The sequence below is a fragment of the Pelobates fuscus genome, chromosome 10, assembly GCF_036172605.1.
Source record: "Pelobates fuscus isolate aPelFus1 chromosome 10, aPelFus1.pri, whole genome shotgun sequence".
In the NCBI taxonomy this organism is placed as follows: Eukaryota; Metazoa; Chordata; class Amphibia; order Anura; family Pelobatidae; genus Pelobates; species Pelobates fuscus.
The window spans coordinates 11,691,655-11,706,806 of record NC_086326.1 but is presented as its reverse complement, the minus strand read 5'-3'; the positions used below and the strand labels follow the sequence as shown (position 1 = coordinate 11,706,806).

At 39.2% G+C, this 15,152-nt stretch overlaps 1 long non-coding RNA gene across 1 annotated transcript; it reads right to left on the bottom strand.

Annotated features, from left to right (window-relative positions):
- Positions 1–10,620: 10,620 nt before the first annotated feature.
- LOC134575466 (uncharacterized) lies at positions 10,621–13,859 on the bottom strand. The gene is made up of 3 exons (XR_010085672.1): positions 13,830–13,859; positions 12,700–12,784; positions 10,621–10,837 (listed from the first exon to the last, which is right to left on the bottom strand). It is a non-coding gene; the product is annotated as an uncharacterized LOC134575466 (long non-coding RNA).
- Positions 13,860–15,152: the final 1,293 nt, after the last annotated feature.

Genomic DNA, 15,152 nt, shown 5'->3' with positions numbered 1-15,152 from the left:
AACAAAATATACATAGTAGTGCTACTATTGTAGTCTGGAAATTTATTTTCAATAAAGAAATCATATATAGTGTGTAAGAGGAAATGCTCTCTTTTGAACAGGTAAAATGTGGTAAGCTTTAGAAAGTGATTGCAGTGTGTGAAAAAATTAGTTGGAACTCACCTACCAAAGGATGTATGGACTCCAATCCAAACCAAATTAGTTATTGGAACACACAAAAAAAAGATCAAACACTTTATTTTATGTTTTCTATATGTTTACCTTATATTTTTTTAGTACACGTATATTTAATAAATATAGAATTTTTTTGCCATATTGGTTACTTCGTCTAACTTGATCTGTGAACCAAATTACATGTAAATTGCACTGCAAAATATATAATGATAGGTGCAGTTTAAAGTCATTTTAGTTTGTTCAATTTTTTTTCCTGAAAAGATAGCATGCATAAAATTAGTCTAAACCAAAATGCCGCATGGACAAAAACCTAATCACCCAACACATTTTTTTTTTCTGATTAACTAAATTCTTCTCACTGTCCACAAGTAAGTCTATTAAATATGATTTCATGTAACAGCTTCGTCATATGACAGAAGAATATTATATATATATATATATGTTGCATTTTAAACCTTACACTTTGCACTTAATATTCGCACATTAATGATATGTGTTGAATTTGACTCATTTAATGAGAACATGCTAGACTTCGCTTTTATTTGCAGTTATATAAAAGATATGTGTCATGCATTGTATCATGCAAGCAATTACAATCTATGTCACATTTTTAACATGCTATTTGACCACAGTTAAATAATATGACCTTTCGATGTTCTCTATTTACAGAGAGGTGTGAATATACTTTTTTTAGATCCAAATATTATAAATGATTTACCTTGTGGACAGATTCGATATGTTTGTGTCCTGTCCTGCTGTACTCCTTTCGGCTGGGAAACATTAGAAAATTAGCACAAAACAAGCCATTTTACTATTAACAGCATCACAGCCAAGGTGTTTTATCCACTACAGAATTAATGGCCAACACAATAATAAAAAAAACCAAAAAAAAAAAAACCAAGTATAAAATGTCAACCTGAGAGAATTTGTTTGATTTTAAATTTAGCAATTTTATCCAACATATTTTATTGTGAAAGTTCCTATTTTACTCATGAAATGTCTTGTAATCTAATTTTAGATATATTTTTCTTGCATTTTAAAAACCTTATCGGAGCCACCCTAACCGACATTAAATTTAAGTCCCTCCTCCCTTTTACATTAAACGCTGATTCAGATGTATGTTTAGACTTGCATATTTTGGGAATACATGGATAAGATAAAAACATGCTCATAAAGTTTAAACAGTGTGTGCACTGCACTATACATGTAACAGGTGACAATAAAACATTCAATGAAGGCATTTATCTGACACTCCATGTATTATTCTAATGCTCACCTTTACGATGATGGTTTTTTCCAAGGAATCTTCTATTTCTTTTTCTCCCAAATCAACATGATCACTTGGGCAAGCTCCCTCCAGTTTATGTGCTCCACTGCTGACCTTCAGCTTGATTTTACCTACAAAGTGTGGCAAGGAAGAAGACCTTATCGTTGATGAACTTGTAACATGTATATGCTAGCATTATGTTGCATGGGTGCCAACAGTTCCAAATTTGCTAGGACAGCTCCGATTTTTGTGTTACTGTCACTGCAAAACTGGGTCACAGGTTTTAAAAACTAAAAGGCAAGAAAAGTAGGAACAGAACAAAAAATATCTAAATGCTATATAGTTCTATATTATATATAGTAAATATAAAATTTTTATATATGTAAAATAAAAAAAGTTTACCGCTCCATTTTTTTCCCCACTATTGACTATTCGTTCTCACTTGATCTGTGAGCCAAATGCAGAACATTTTTTTATTTTATGTACATATTTTGCAGTACACTGATATGTGCATTTTTACACTGATAGGTGCATTTTCATGCTATTTTGGTTTGTGTGAATCCTTTTTCTTGAAATGATTGCATGAAAGAAAGAAATCCAAACAGAAACACCACATCGACAAAACCTTTCTTTTCTGGGGCAAATCAAATTGGACCAACCAGATGTTTTGCTGTGCACATGTCTACCCTAGAACTCTATGTTCTCTGACTTTGGAGGCCTATTGAGTAGACTTAGATACACTGTGGAATTCTCTGCTAGTGATGTCCCGGACGGTTCGCCGGCGAACTTAGCGTCTTCGCGGCGGCGGGCGAACATATGCGATGTTCGGTCCGCCCCCTATTCGTCATCATTGAATAAACTTTGACCCTGTACCTCACATTCAGCAGACACATTCCAGCCAATCAGCAGCAGACCCTCCCTTCCAGACCCTCCCACCTCCTGGACAGCATCCAAGATTCATTCGGAAGCTGCATTCATTATTTTTTTTTTATTATTTATTATTATTATTTTTTTCAGTGCATATAAATGTTACAAGCAGATACTCCCCCCAGACACTCTGTGTTACTGCAGATACTCCCTCCAGACACTCTGTGTTACTGCAGATACTCCATCCAGACACTCTGTGTAACTGCAGATACTCCCTCCAGACACTCTGTGTTACTGCAGATACTCCCCCCAGACACTCTGTGTTACTGCAGATACTCCCTCCAGACACTCTGTGTTACTGCAGATACTCCCTCCAGACACTCTGTGTTACTGCAGATACTCCCCCCAGACACTCTGTGTTACTGCAGATACTCCCTCCAGACACCCTGTGTTACTGCATATACTCCCTCCAGACACCCTGTGTTACTGCAGATACTCCCTCCAGACACTCTGTATTACTGCAGATACTCCCCTCAGACACTGACACAGAGCAGAGTAGGGACTGTTCCTTCTACATAGGATCACTTGGCAGATATGGATTGACACCTATCCTAAAGAACCCCTGATACACACTGACACAGAGCAGAATAGGGACTGTTCCCCCTACATAGGGTCACTTGCAGATATGGATTGACACCTATCCTAAGGATCCGTGATACACGCTGACACAGAGCAGAATAGGGACTGTTCCTCCTACATAGGGTCACTTGGCAGATATGTATTGACACCTATCCTAAGGATCCCTGATACACACTGACACAGAGCAGAATAGGGACTGTTCCCCCTACATAGGGTCACTTGGCAGATATGGATTGACACCTATCCTAAGGATCCCTGATACACACTGACACAGATCAGAATAGGGACTGTTCCCCCTACATAGGGTAACTTGGCAGATATGGATTGACACCTGTCCTCAGGGACCCTGATACACACTGGAGGGGGGGACCTACTGTCCTCCCCCCGCCCCCACCCCCACCCCTGCGCGGTGGGTGGGGGCCATACAAATAATGAGGGGGGGGACCTACTGTCCTCCCCCCCGGCCCCCACCCCTGCACGGTGGGTGGGGGCCATAAAAATAATGGGGGGGACCTACTGTCCTCCCCCCGGCCCCCACCCCTGCGCGGTGGGTGGGGGCCATAAAAATAATGAGGGGGGAACCCACTGTCCTCCCCCCAGCCCCCACCCCTACGCGGTGGGTGGGGGCCATAAATCACAATGGGGGGGCCTACAGTCCTCCCCCCGCACCCACCCCTGCGCTGTGGGTGGGGGCCATAAAAATAATGAGGGGGGGACCTACTGTTCTCCCCCCCTGGCCCCAACCCCTGCGAGTTTTGCCATGGATCCCCCTCCGGCATGCCACAGTCCAGGTGTTAGTCCCCTTGAAACAACTTTTCCATCACTATTGTGGGCAGAAAGAGTCCCTGTGGGTTTTAAAATTCGCCTGCCCATTGAAGTCTATGGTGGTTCGCCCGGTTCGTTTGCGTAAGTTCGCGTTCGCTGTTCGCGAACCGAAAATTTTATGTTCGCGACATCACTATTCTCTGCATGTATGGTTGGTCTTTTGAATACAAGGCAACTATGTAGGCTTTTTGCACCTGGCTGACACAATGTGAAACCTGGATTTGCAGGTTCCTGCTGGAAGGGGAAGAGGGCAGGACTGGACAACAGAATTGTAGCATAAGTATTGTGTAAGAAATAGAAGGAACTAGAGCAGGGAGAGGCAACCTTCGGCACTCCAGATGTCAAAGCATCATGGGAGGTGTAGTCCAAAACATCTGGAGTGCCGAAGGTTGCCTGTGCCTGAACTAGAGCATAGACAGGTCAATCCAGTAGTCCAGTGAATAACATGTCACAGGAAAATGTCTTGCATATGATTTATATAGTATTGCTGGAAAATATGTATTACTCTGCATGTTTAGCCATTTATGAGGTGATCTTAAAGGGATTCTCCAGTGCCAGGAAAACATATTTGTTTTCCTGGCACTGCAGGACCCTCTAGTGCCCCTCTCCCTCCCACTCCCCATCCCAAGTTGCTGAAGGGGTAAAACCCCTTCAGTGACTTACCAGAGTCCAGCGCCGATGTCCCTCGGCGCTGGGTCAAGCTCCGTCCATGCTCCTCCCCCACCGACGTCAGCCTGCGGGGGATACCTAATGCGCATACGCGGCCGTAGGTGGGGGAGACATAATGCACGTGCGCGGCCACTGCACATTAGACCTCCCCATAAGAAAGAATTATACAATGCTTTCCTATGGGAATTTCGGCGACGCTGGAGGTCCTCACATAACCTGAGGACGTCCAGCTTAGTTTTAAAACACTTTTCGTGTTCTATGAACACGAAAGTCCCTCTAGTGGCTATCTAATAGACAGCCACTAGAGGAGGACTTAACCCTGCAATGTAAATATTGCAGTTTATGAAAACTGCAATAATTATACTTGCAGGGTTAAGGGTAGTGGGAGTTGGCACCCAGACCACTCCAATGGGAAGAAGTGGGCTGGGTGCCTGGAGTGTCCCTTTAAGTTGTTTAGTAATACACAGCACTTATGTATCTAGTAATATTAAAAGTCCTGTGGTGTTTCGGACAAGATGTGGGAGTATGTTAGATGTTGTTAGAATGTAAAGCTCTGTGTATTTTTTACAGTATATGTCTACGAGGGTATAATTGCCAGCATTTAAAGCTTTTCTTTATAACAATGCTTTGTAAGTTCATAATATTGTGAAGTTTCATGGTACCTATTGTCTTAGCAGTGACATTCCAGGTATATATTTCAGAATGATCTGCACATATGCATTGGGTGTCCTCGTTATTTGTCCTGACAGCTTTAAAATCGAGAGAGTCAGACAGCCACACCCCCACCTGTGACAATGAGAGAAGACGGATAATGTCATCACTGCATCACTCATGTATGAAGGAATATATATCCAAATGTCTACAGCTACACTAACTGGAATACATCAAGGTAAGTAAATATAAAACTTTAATCCATTATCCCATCTTTAAAGTCACACAGCTAAATTGTCTGCAATATACCAAAATATCAGTAACTAAAGATCAGGTTTTAGAGAATAACCTTATGGAATATACAAAAAAATATTTTTATCTTTTAATTATCCTTGTAAGTTCAGTTTCGGCTTGGGTGCAAGTCGCCTGAATTTGGGCTGATCAGCAACTGAATACTGAGCTGTATTTCCTAATTCCAAATCAACCAGAATGGCCAATGGCCAAGCTATTTTGTTTGCTCTTTGATTCAGGGTTACTTATTTCCCCCAGTGAGAAAAACTACTTGTGGGGATCACTGCAATCCCTGCATTTGTAAAAGGAAGTTTTTTTTTATCTCCCCCATGCCCAAATTCCCAAGCTCTGTTTCATAAGTTGACATATATTGCTGCTCCATTGCTAGTAACACTCACCCAATATCCCTACCTGCCCTCATCTGTGTGCTTTCAGTGGGGCTTAAATTTAAAGAACAGTTCACTTCCATGTCTCCATGATATAATTTAAATTAAAGTGCAGGGTACAGAGTCTCTCACATGCCCCCATGGTGGGGCACTGCCTAAATAATAATAATATGGGGTGCTAGTCTCCTTCCAAGCCAACACCCATAATTATCACCATTGCAAATTAAATCTGTTCATTGTAAACACATTTTGTTTGCAATGGTTGTGCTGGTAGCAGAATCGGTACTACCATTCAAATGTTGACTCTGCTGATCTCCCCCACAGCACCCACACCATGCACATGCTCTGCAGATCTTCCTTCAGGGAGCTGCACTGCACACTCTGCATGTTGTCCCATCTGGCTCTGAGCAGCTCTCTGCAAATGGCAAATATTCTTTTCAGGTCAGAGACTGGACCGAGCACTCAGCCAATGGGGCAGATTCCACTAGCAGCACAATGGACCACCAAGGAACTGCAGGAATACCAGGGAAAGAAGATTAGAGCCCCGCTCACTGCAAAAAGGTAAGCAAGAGGGGGGCTCCATCCACTAAACAATAAAAAATTAACAGCTAGGTAAGGAGGCTGGACAGGGAAATACAACTTTCCCACATACAATCTACCCCTACCCACACTCATTATGTCACATCCCTCCCACACACACTCAGTCACAATGCCACAGTCACCACCACACACACATTCTCCATGTGACTCTATGTCAGAGTCACCACCACCACACAGTCACCATATTACAGTCATCCCCCACACTATCTTCTCACACACAGTTACCAGGTCCAGTCACTCCCTACACTTACCCCTCACACACAGTCACATTCACAAAGTTACCTTGTCAGACTCACTCTGTAACAGTTACCCTGTCAAACTCGTTATAATCTCACAAACGTGAGTACACCCCTCACATTTTTGTGAATATTTTATTATATCTTTTCATGTGACAACACTAAAGAAATGACACTCAGCTTTGACAGACACATTTTGAGGGTAAAATCAATGTTATAGTGTAAGTCACAGTTAAGCAAGTGTGACTCCATTTTGCTTGCTAGCAGAACAGAAAAAGACACAGACTTTTTTTTCCATTCATTCAGTAAAAAGAGACAAGGCCTGTATAAATACAAAAATACAAATTTAGACCACCCAGGAGCAGTGCATATAAACAAAAAAAGGATAATTACTTCCTTTTAGTCAGGTATAACAAAGGATTCCTCTCAATCCTCAATACACATGGCAAAAATAGGATATACCTAAACCTATAAAATAAAGAAAGAACACGCTCATAGGGGATTAATGTAAATTCACAGGTAGCCCCTTATTTACATGTCACACTCACAAAATTGAAGTGATTTTCAGGCTCATCAATTTTTTTGATTCTCACGAATTCCTCGTAATTAATGGATGATGGATATTGCATGCAAAAGATAAAAAACAGCATAGTACAGCACTGTCATAAAATGTAAATCAGCTTTAATGGTTGCACTTACAATGTAAAAGATGTAAAAAGGCCCATAAATACACTTCTGTATGTCCCATCAATATGGAGTAAGATGATCCTCGCAGAAGTGTTAGGCAGAAAAACAAATAAATAATTCAAATAAAAATCAAATAAAAATACAAATATATATATATAACTCTACGCGTTTCGTCTGTAGTCTCAGACTTCCTCAGGAGTAAAAATGAAGTGCTTCAAATCTTCTGGGAACTGCAGCTGTCTTTTAAAGACCCTCCCGTCGGCTTTTAATTTCGTTCCTCCAATCCGCTGCTTTCAATTAGCTGGGCTTCAATTGCTCGTTCTATTTCCTTTTATGGAGTTCCGGAAAAAACGTCCGTGATTTTTATATCTATTTTTATTTTTATCTTTTATTTTATTTTGTTTAGTTACACTTTTTATATTATTATCTATTTTTTTTATCTTATTTTATGGTCTGGTGCCTCCAGAATCCCTCCCTTTACTCCCCCTTCTTCACTCTCTTTTGTCACTCCTTACCTTTTGTATTATATCACCAATGTAAAACTAATATATATTCAGGTTATTCAAAGGATGATTTTTATTTGTATTTTATGTTTTCAAAAAAATCTTTTATGTTGATAATTACGAATGTTTGTATGCTGATAAGAATATCACAGTAGAAGTGCTGTTTTAAGATTATGTTGAATAAGTGACTAATACACAGTAATTTCATTCTATATCATCTGGGACTGTTTAATCCTTCTGAGGATCGTATAAGGACGAAATGGAACCCATATGCGTTCCAGTTACACACACAACTTCTGCATAGCCAGTCAGAAGGATAAGACGAAAGCATTTCCGGATCGACGGACGTTTTTTCCGGAACTCCATCGTGAGAATCTAAAAAATTGATGAGCCTGAAAATCACTTCAATTTTGTGAGTGTGACATGTAAATAAGGGGCTACCTGTGAATTTACATTAATCCCCTATGAGCGTGTTCTTTCTTTATTTTATAGGTTTAGGTATATCCTTTTTTTTCCAAGGCCTGTATAAAGCCTGATCATAAACTGTGGAATGCAGCTTACGTGAACACACTGCTTGACTAAGAATCTAAAAGAAAGGAAGGGGGTTGAGAAAGGCCCATAATTAAAATATATAATTATAAGCTTGATTATATACATACGGTAGTACTCCTCTTTAATATTATTTCATATAGTCAAGATAGCATATCGAATAGATTTTTCTAACACAAGATGCATATATTACAGATATATACATTAAATGTTAAAACATATTATTACTAATGCACACACAATTATATTCTAAATCATTAGTCAGTGTAACTGAAATCTAGACACAGATAAGCTAATGGCGAATGTCTCGTAAGATATTCTCCTCTTATAAGCAATGAATTAAACGAGGAGATCAGTATACACTTTATGGATAATTCTGCAAGGTCGTATTGTAAGACTTAAGCTGAATAAGAGTACATAGATGTCAGAATCGTCTGAAAGTCTACCAAAAGCTTCAGATCTTTGACAAGTCTCCATGATTGAAAGACCATAAACGTGCTGGTTTTCCACATAATTTTCGTCAACACAATCAAATAACTCCTTAAGAGAATGTAGTTATTGCATTTGATGATGAAAATAATCATGGAACAATTACACCATCTATTGGTCAAATTCAGCAAATTGACCATTAGGATGAGGTCAACACTCATTATAATAGTGCACACCCATATGGTTCCATTGGTTATTTCAAATAGTTGGGTTTGAAATTGACAGATAAGAAAATTCTTTAAAATAAAAACACAAACTTTTCAATACACACTCTTGGGAACACCTACTTGTGACACATTCTCAAACTCAACTCTTTCCCTCTGGAATTCTTTTGGCACTCTGACAATTTCTTTTGCAGCCACATCAATTCTGGGACTCAGAAACTTTTCCAGATATTTCTTATATTTTATATCAAAGGATGTGTGCGCACCAAAGCAGATCCTTTTAAAGGTACAGGAGGTGGATAACAGGGAGGAACTACAATGAACAAGACCATCCACTTTCCCTCTTTAAACCACACACACTCTTAACTCTTCGCTCAGTTGTACTGTGCTCCTGATCATATAAAGACCTTCAGTGACTGTCCTGCTGTATCCTGATGCCTGAAATATCGCCTTTTGAACTTGTGCCACCTGTCCTGACCTCGTGTTTCCTCAACTACTCTCTTCGTCTGATCCCCTTTGTACTATGAACTTGGTCCATTGCTTTCAGCACTACTCTGCATCTTGGGCTCTGTCTACTAAACAATGAAACCGAAAGGTAAATATAACTGGTTTATTTAATTTTTTCCTAAAAACAACATATACCTGGATAATGCTGATCTAGATTCCAAAACTTTTTGGATTCATAATTAGCCAAAGGAAATAATATAATTCAGGATTTCAGACTTTCAACTGAAATTAGTGAATTCTATTAATCCACTGGTAATTTGCCAAGTTTAGCATATCAAGTTATTATCCAGAGATATTGGACACATCCTTAATAATTACAGCATAATAATATAATTAGAGCCCCACTGTGGGGACATGGCAGACACTATATTACTCCCCTTTACTTATTTAAGAGCCCATTGTGGGGGCACAGGGTAAACAGTAATCTATCACCCCCATTCTTTAAATTGAAGCCTTCACCCGATGCCCATTGGTGGGGGCATGGAGGAAACTAGATGTGGCTGGGCAGCAATAACTCCGAATTTTATTTTCAGAAGAACTGAGAAATCGTGCCAAGCACAAGTTTACTTATGATTATGTCCAGTTAAACATACTGAATAAAAAACTAAACTTTATTTTTTACTATTCTCTAGAGCAATAATTATGAAAAATCTACATATCTCTGAAAAATGTCATATTGTCATTGAGACAAAATCAATGTCAGCCACTGTTGACAGACAGGCATGGCTATCCCTTTTGGAGAATTGGTTGAACTCTGATCTTCATCATTTCTGGTCAGTTTCACACTTGTGAGCCAATGGAGTTTGCCATCTGTCAGTCTGTTTTGCAGTTTAGCCTGCATCTTTGGGAGGTATGGGGGTTGGAATCCTGCTGACTCACCTGCAGCTATCTGCCTCTTCTGTGGCTCATTTGCTGGCTTTAAAGCCCTGACTTACATTAGCTTCAGGATATGTTCATTTAGAGGCACCTGAAAAATGTTCTTTATCGCACCTGAAACACGTTTATATTTTTCTTCCTTCAAATGTGATGTAGGTATATTTAGCAAATATGTCCATGTTGTGTGTTATTTGGGATAAACAAGCTATTTGTCTTACTTGCGGTACTTACCACCAAGCAAGTCTTCTCATAGTTGAAGACTTGGGCAGTGAGTGGGAATACCTCATCCTGCACCACAGAGTGGGGAAACGTCAGGTCAATAAAGTAAGGTTGGATTGTGGTAAGCTCAACTTTCTCAGCCTCCCCATAGCCAGACTGACTCAGACAGAATGCATCCGTCTCCCATGTAGTGATAGAGTCTGGGGTGGTCAGTGAAATCTGTGTGTGACCCTCTGGTCTGCAAGGGAAGAGGAAGGATGGAAGAAATACAAAAAAACATGATTTACACAGCATTCATCACATTCTACTGGCTCCACTGCTGCAATTGAAGCTAATAGTAAAGTATGTGTTAATGCACAATGAATGGATCCATGATGAATAGTACTCTGCTTTGGTTGCTGCCATCTTTTTAATTTGGTTAAACACAGTATTTCACTGTACATATAAACATAAACAGATAAACACAGGGCAATGTGGACAGATTTTTTTTTAAACTGTAAAGCGGTCCAGTTGACCTAAGCTAAACTATTATTTTTTTTCTCTCTATCTGCCTTAAAGCGAGACTGTCACTCAGAACTTACCTTTCTCCTATTGTTTTCCTCTGTTCTCCCTCTCTCAGAATCTGTTCTTTCTTCCTATCTAATCTAGTTTTCTTTAAAAAAACAAAATTAGAGGAATAAAAGAGGAAACAGGGGAAAGGTAAGTTTGGCAAGACAGTGTCGCTTTAAGACTTTTGCTTTTGCTAATGTGTAATAATAGTCCTCTAGGTAACAAAGCTTCTTCTTTCATTAATTAAATGTATTAATAAACCTTGCTTATATAACTATTTATATGCAGATGACGTTAAATTAAAAATTACATTTGAGAGGAGAATCCAACCAGTTATCTATTTCTTTTACAGTACACTATATTGTTATCATACTTATTGATCTGCGATTCCCGCAATGTCTTTTCCGGGTTCTGTCAATCACTTGGGCATCGCATCTGATGTCTTCTGCCTCCTCAATTTAGGGAAGTCACTGCAATTTTGAAATCACTCAGATTGTTTCCTCATGATTCAAAGTTGCATCTGAGCTTCCTCTACTTTTACTACAAGTGTACCGAACCTCTGCTACTCACCTCATTTAAGCTGACCTCTCTAAGCCCTGAACACTGTATCCCCACTGACTATCTTCTGACTGCACCTGTTACCAAACCTCAAGGTAAATGATTGAATTTTGACTATTCCTGCCTCAAGTCAAGTCTCAGACTTCAGCTTTCTACTGAGTAAATAGATCTTTTTAAACTCCTGCTGCTTGAATTAACCTGCCAACTTCTGCTTCTAACTTTGCATTCTGTTTCTACCTTATTCCTTCCTGCTGCTTAAAGGGAATCTCCAGTGCCAGGAAAACAATCCGTTTTCCTGGCACTGGAGGTTCCCTCTCCCTTCCACCCCCCAATCCCCGGTTACTGAAGGGGTGAAACCCCTTCAGTCACTTACCTGAGGCAGCGACGATGTCCCTTGTTGCTGTCTCCTCCTCCGCGCCGCTCCTCCTTCTTACTCTGTCGGCCAGTTGGCGAGACTGATCCCGCCCACCGGCCGAGGAGACCTAATGCGCATGCGCGGCAATGCCACGCATGCGCATTAGGTCTTCCCATAGGAAAGCATTGAAAACTAATTTAAATGCTTTCCTATGGGGATTTGAGCGACGCTGGAGGTCCTCACACAGCGACGCTGGAGGTCCTCAGACAGCCACTAGAGGTGGAGTTAACCCTGCAAGGTAATTATTGCAGTTTATAAAAAACTGCAATAATTACACTTGCAGGGTTAAGAGTAGTGGGAGTTGGCACCTAGACCACTCCAATGGGCAGAAGTGGTCTGGGTACCTGGAGTGTCCCTTTAATTCCAGCTTGGAAAATTATAGATTTTGTTTTGGAATTCTGATTACTGCTGTGCAAATGCAAAGATCCTTAAAATGACAGTACTGTTATTTCAAGAGATACTATTAATTTCCTTTATTTTAGTTAACTCTTAAAGTGACATTATACTGAACTAATTTTTCTGCAACTGAGTTCCAATTAACATTTTCTTTACAAGACATAACAATTGTTGACACTCACCCTACAGTTACAAGATCATAAAGCCATGTTTCGGGATGGACCTTGCGTTCTCTAGTCTTCTTTGGTTCCTTTGGTATAGGAGGAGCTGTGGAATGGAGAGACAATTCTTTTATAAAATCATGCCAGAGAGAGATAATCCAAATTATACAATGACAGACTGGAGACACACAATACAAATAAATTAAGAAAAAAAAATGATAACGAGGAGGCCCATTTAATGTCAATGGCAGATTGTAAGACAAGATTGCATGTTTGGTCCAATGATTTCCCATTTTTACAGGTAACTACAGTCAGTGAGTATTCGTTCCTATCATGCAGTGCAATCAATAACCATCAATATAGAGTGCTGATAATTAGTAGGAAAAATTGTTAAATAAAATGTACAGACATGTATAAAAGGGAAGAAATATAAAATACATGTACAAATAGAAAAAAAGGGGACACAATAATAATAGAAATACTGTCGGTTTAAAAAGCACAAAACAATGATGACCAGTACACAATTAGAGGGGGGAAATAAAAAAGAGAAAAATGAATGAGAAAAAAAAATAATGTAAGAAGATCAAGCAGGAGACAATGAGAGAATGTTTGCAAGATAAAAGGTCAAAGGAAATAGAGGGAGGATGGTGATTGACTTGAAGCTCACCAAAGAGAAAAGGGATGGCTGGTGACAGATGAAACACAGAGAGTATGAACAGTGATTTCTGTTAGCAAATAAAATGTATATAAATACAAAAAAAAAAAAAAGGAAAGACAATCGATGGTGATTAATTGATAACAGAGCAAGGCAATGAGAGGATAGATGGTGGTTGCCTGCAGCAAACAACTGGCTACATTCCCTTTGTTAGCTTTGCAGTAAATGCATTATAGTAATATTGCAATTTATGGGCTACAATAATGATAAAAAACAATAGTTACATAATGTGTTTAGTAAGGCACACACCTCTCTATACTACTGCCCCCCTCAACAGCTCTCCCTGACTCCCTTGTAGTAGAGCAAAGGAAATAGAGGAAATAGAAGACATGATTGACTGATCAAAGATTCAAGGTAAGAGACGGACATAGAAAGAGACACATTGTGCAATATGTCCCTTCCAGGTATATAGTAAAACACATTAGGATTCACTTACAAGTCCTTGCAAGTCCGCCTTTTCCTTCAGACCCTCTGATATCGAAATCTAGGTCTGAGCATATCGGCGGTCTGTGGATTTTAGTGTTGGTGATAATATTTAAGCTGCTCATCTGTGAAATTATGAACATGAGAAAGTATATAAACAGCCATTTTATTTCTTTCCTGGAATTGTACCAATAGTAAAGTTTAATTTTTAGTTTATCAGCTAATTACTCTCTAGCTGCTCTACTATTATCATTTATCTGATTGCCTACCAGAATATTTTAAAACATGCTTTTTATCCAACCCTTCAGCATGTAGCAGGAGAGATCAATACCCCTGCTACCCTACATATGCACTTCCAGTCTGACATGCTGCTAAGGTTGAACCTCCTCCATTATCACCGCCATACCAAGGCTGTGTGCTGCCACTTGGAGAGAATTATATCATCACCACTACTTCGTTGGTACTTTGCTCTACCTCTTCAGTTAAGGTTGTCTCTGATGATACCGACAAACTAGACTCTACTGAGCACTCCCTTAGTTGCTTCTTGGGAGGCTATAAGAACTAGGAGGTAACATTGGGATCAACAACAAATCCATTGGTTTTACTGATTCCTTGCTTCAACCATAAAACACAGAAGATATAAGACTTGAACTAGCTGTTGTAGAAGGAGCTGCAGTGTCAGTGGAAGTTGCAGCAAACATTATTGGAATATCTGGTGCAACAGATGATATATATTGTATACAACTAATGGTCTTAAACAGGTAGTCCAGGTGGGACATCTCAGATCCTAATACGGACAAAAAGGGAGCATTGGTTTCTTTTGATGTATATGTATATGTATATGTGTATTTATTTTAGACAGTATTGGCTATTATTGCATCTCTAAATTTGCACCAACCAAGAATCTGGTATAATCAAGTAATTTATTAAGTAAAGCCTCTCCTCATTATTAGATCAGTGCATGTCTAAATAAATTAAATACTAATTCCACCAATCACAACTACTGACAATGAGTTATGGAAAACTACATGAACAAATTAACAAAATCTATAATTTACTACAATGGATGGTTTTCTTTTCTTACGTGAAATAAGCTGTGTACATCAACGTCTGTGACTCCAAGCGGAAAAAGATGTTCATGGTCTCTAGTATTGTCTAAACAGAAATATGTTTGTCCATGGTGTCCTTGTAGAAGTGCCGAATTCCATTCAAATATCGAAATAAAATTCATCTTTAAACAGAGAATAAATAACCATAATTATGTTAATATATATTATGTATCTTTGTTTGTCAATCAACTCCAGCAAATTCCTTAATATTGTGCAGTTATATAGGA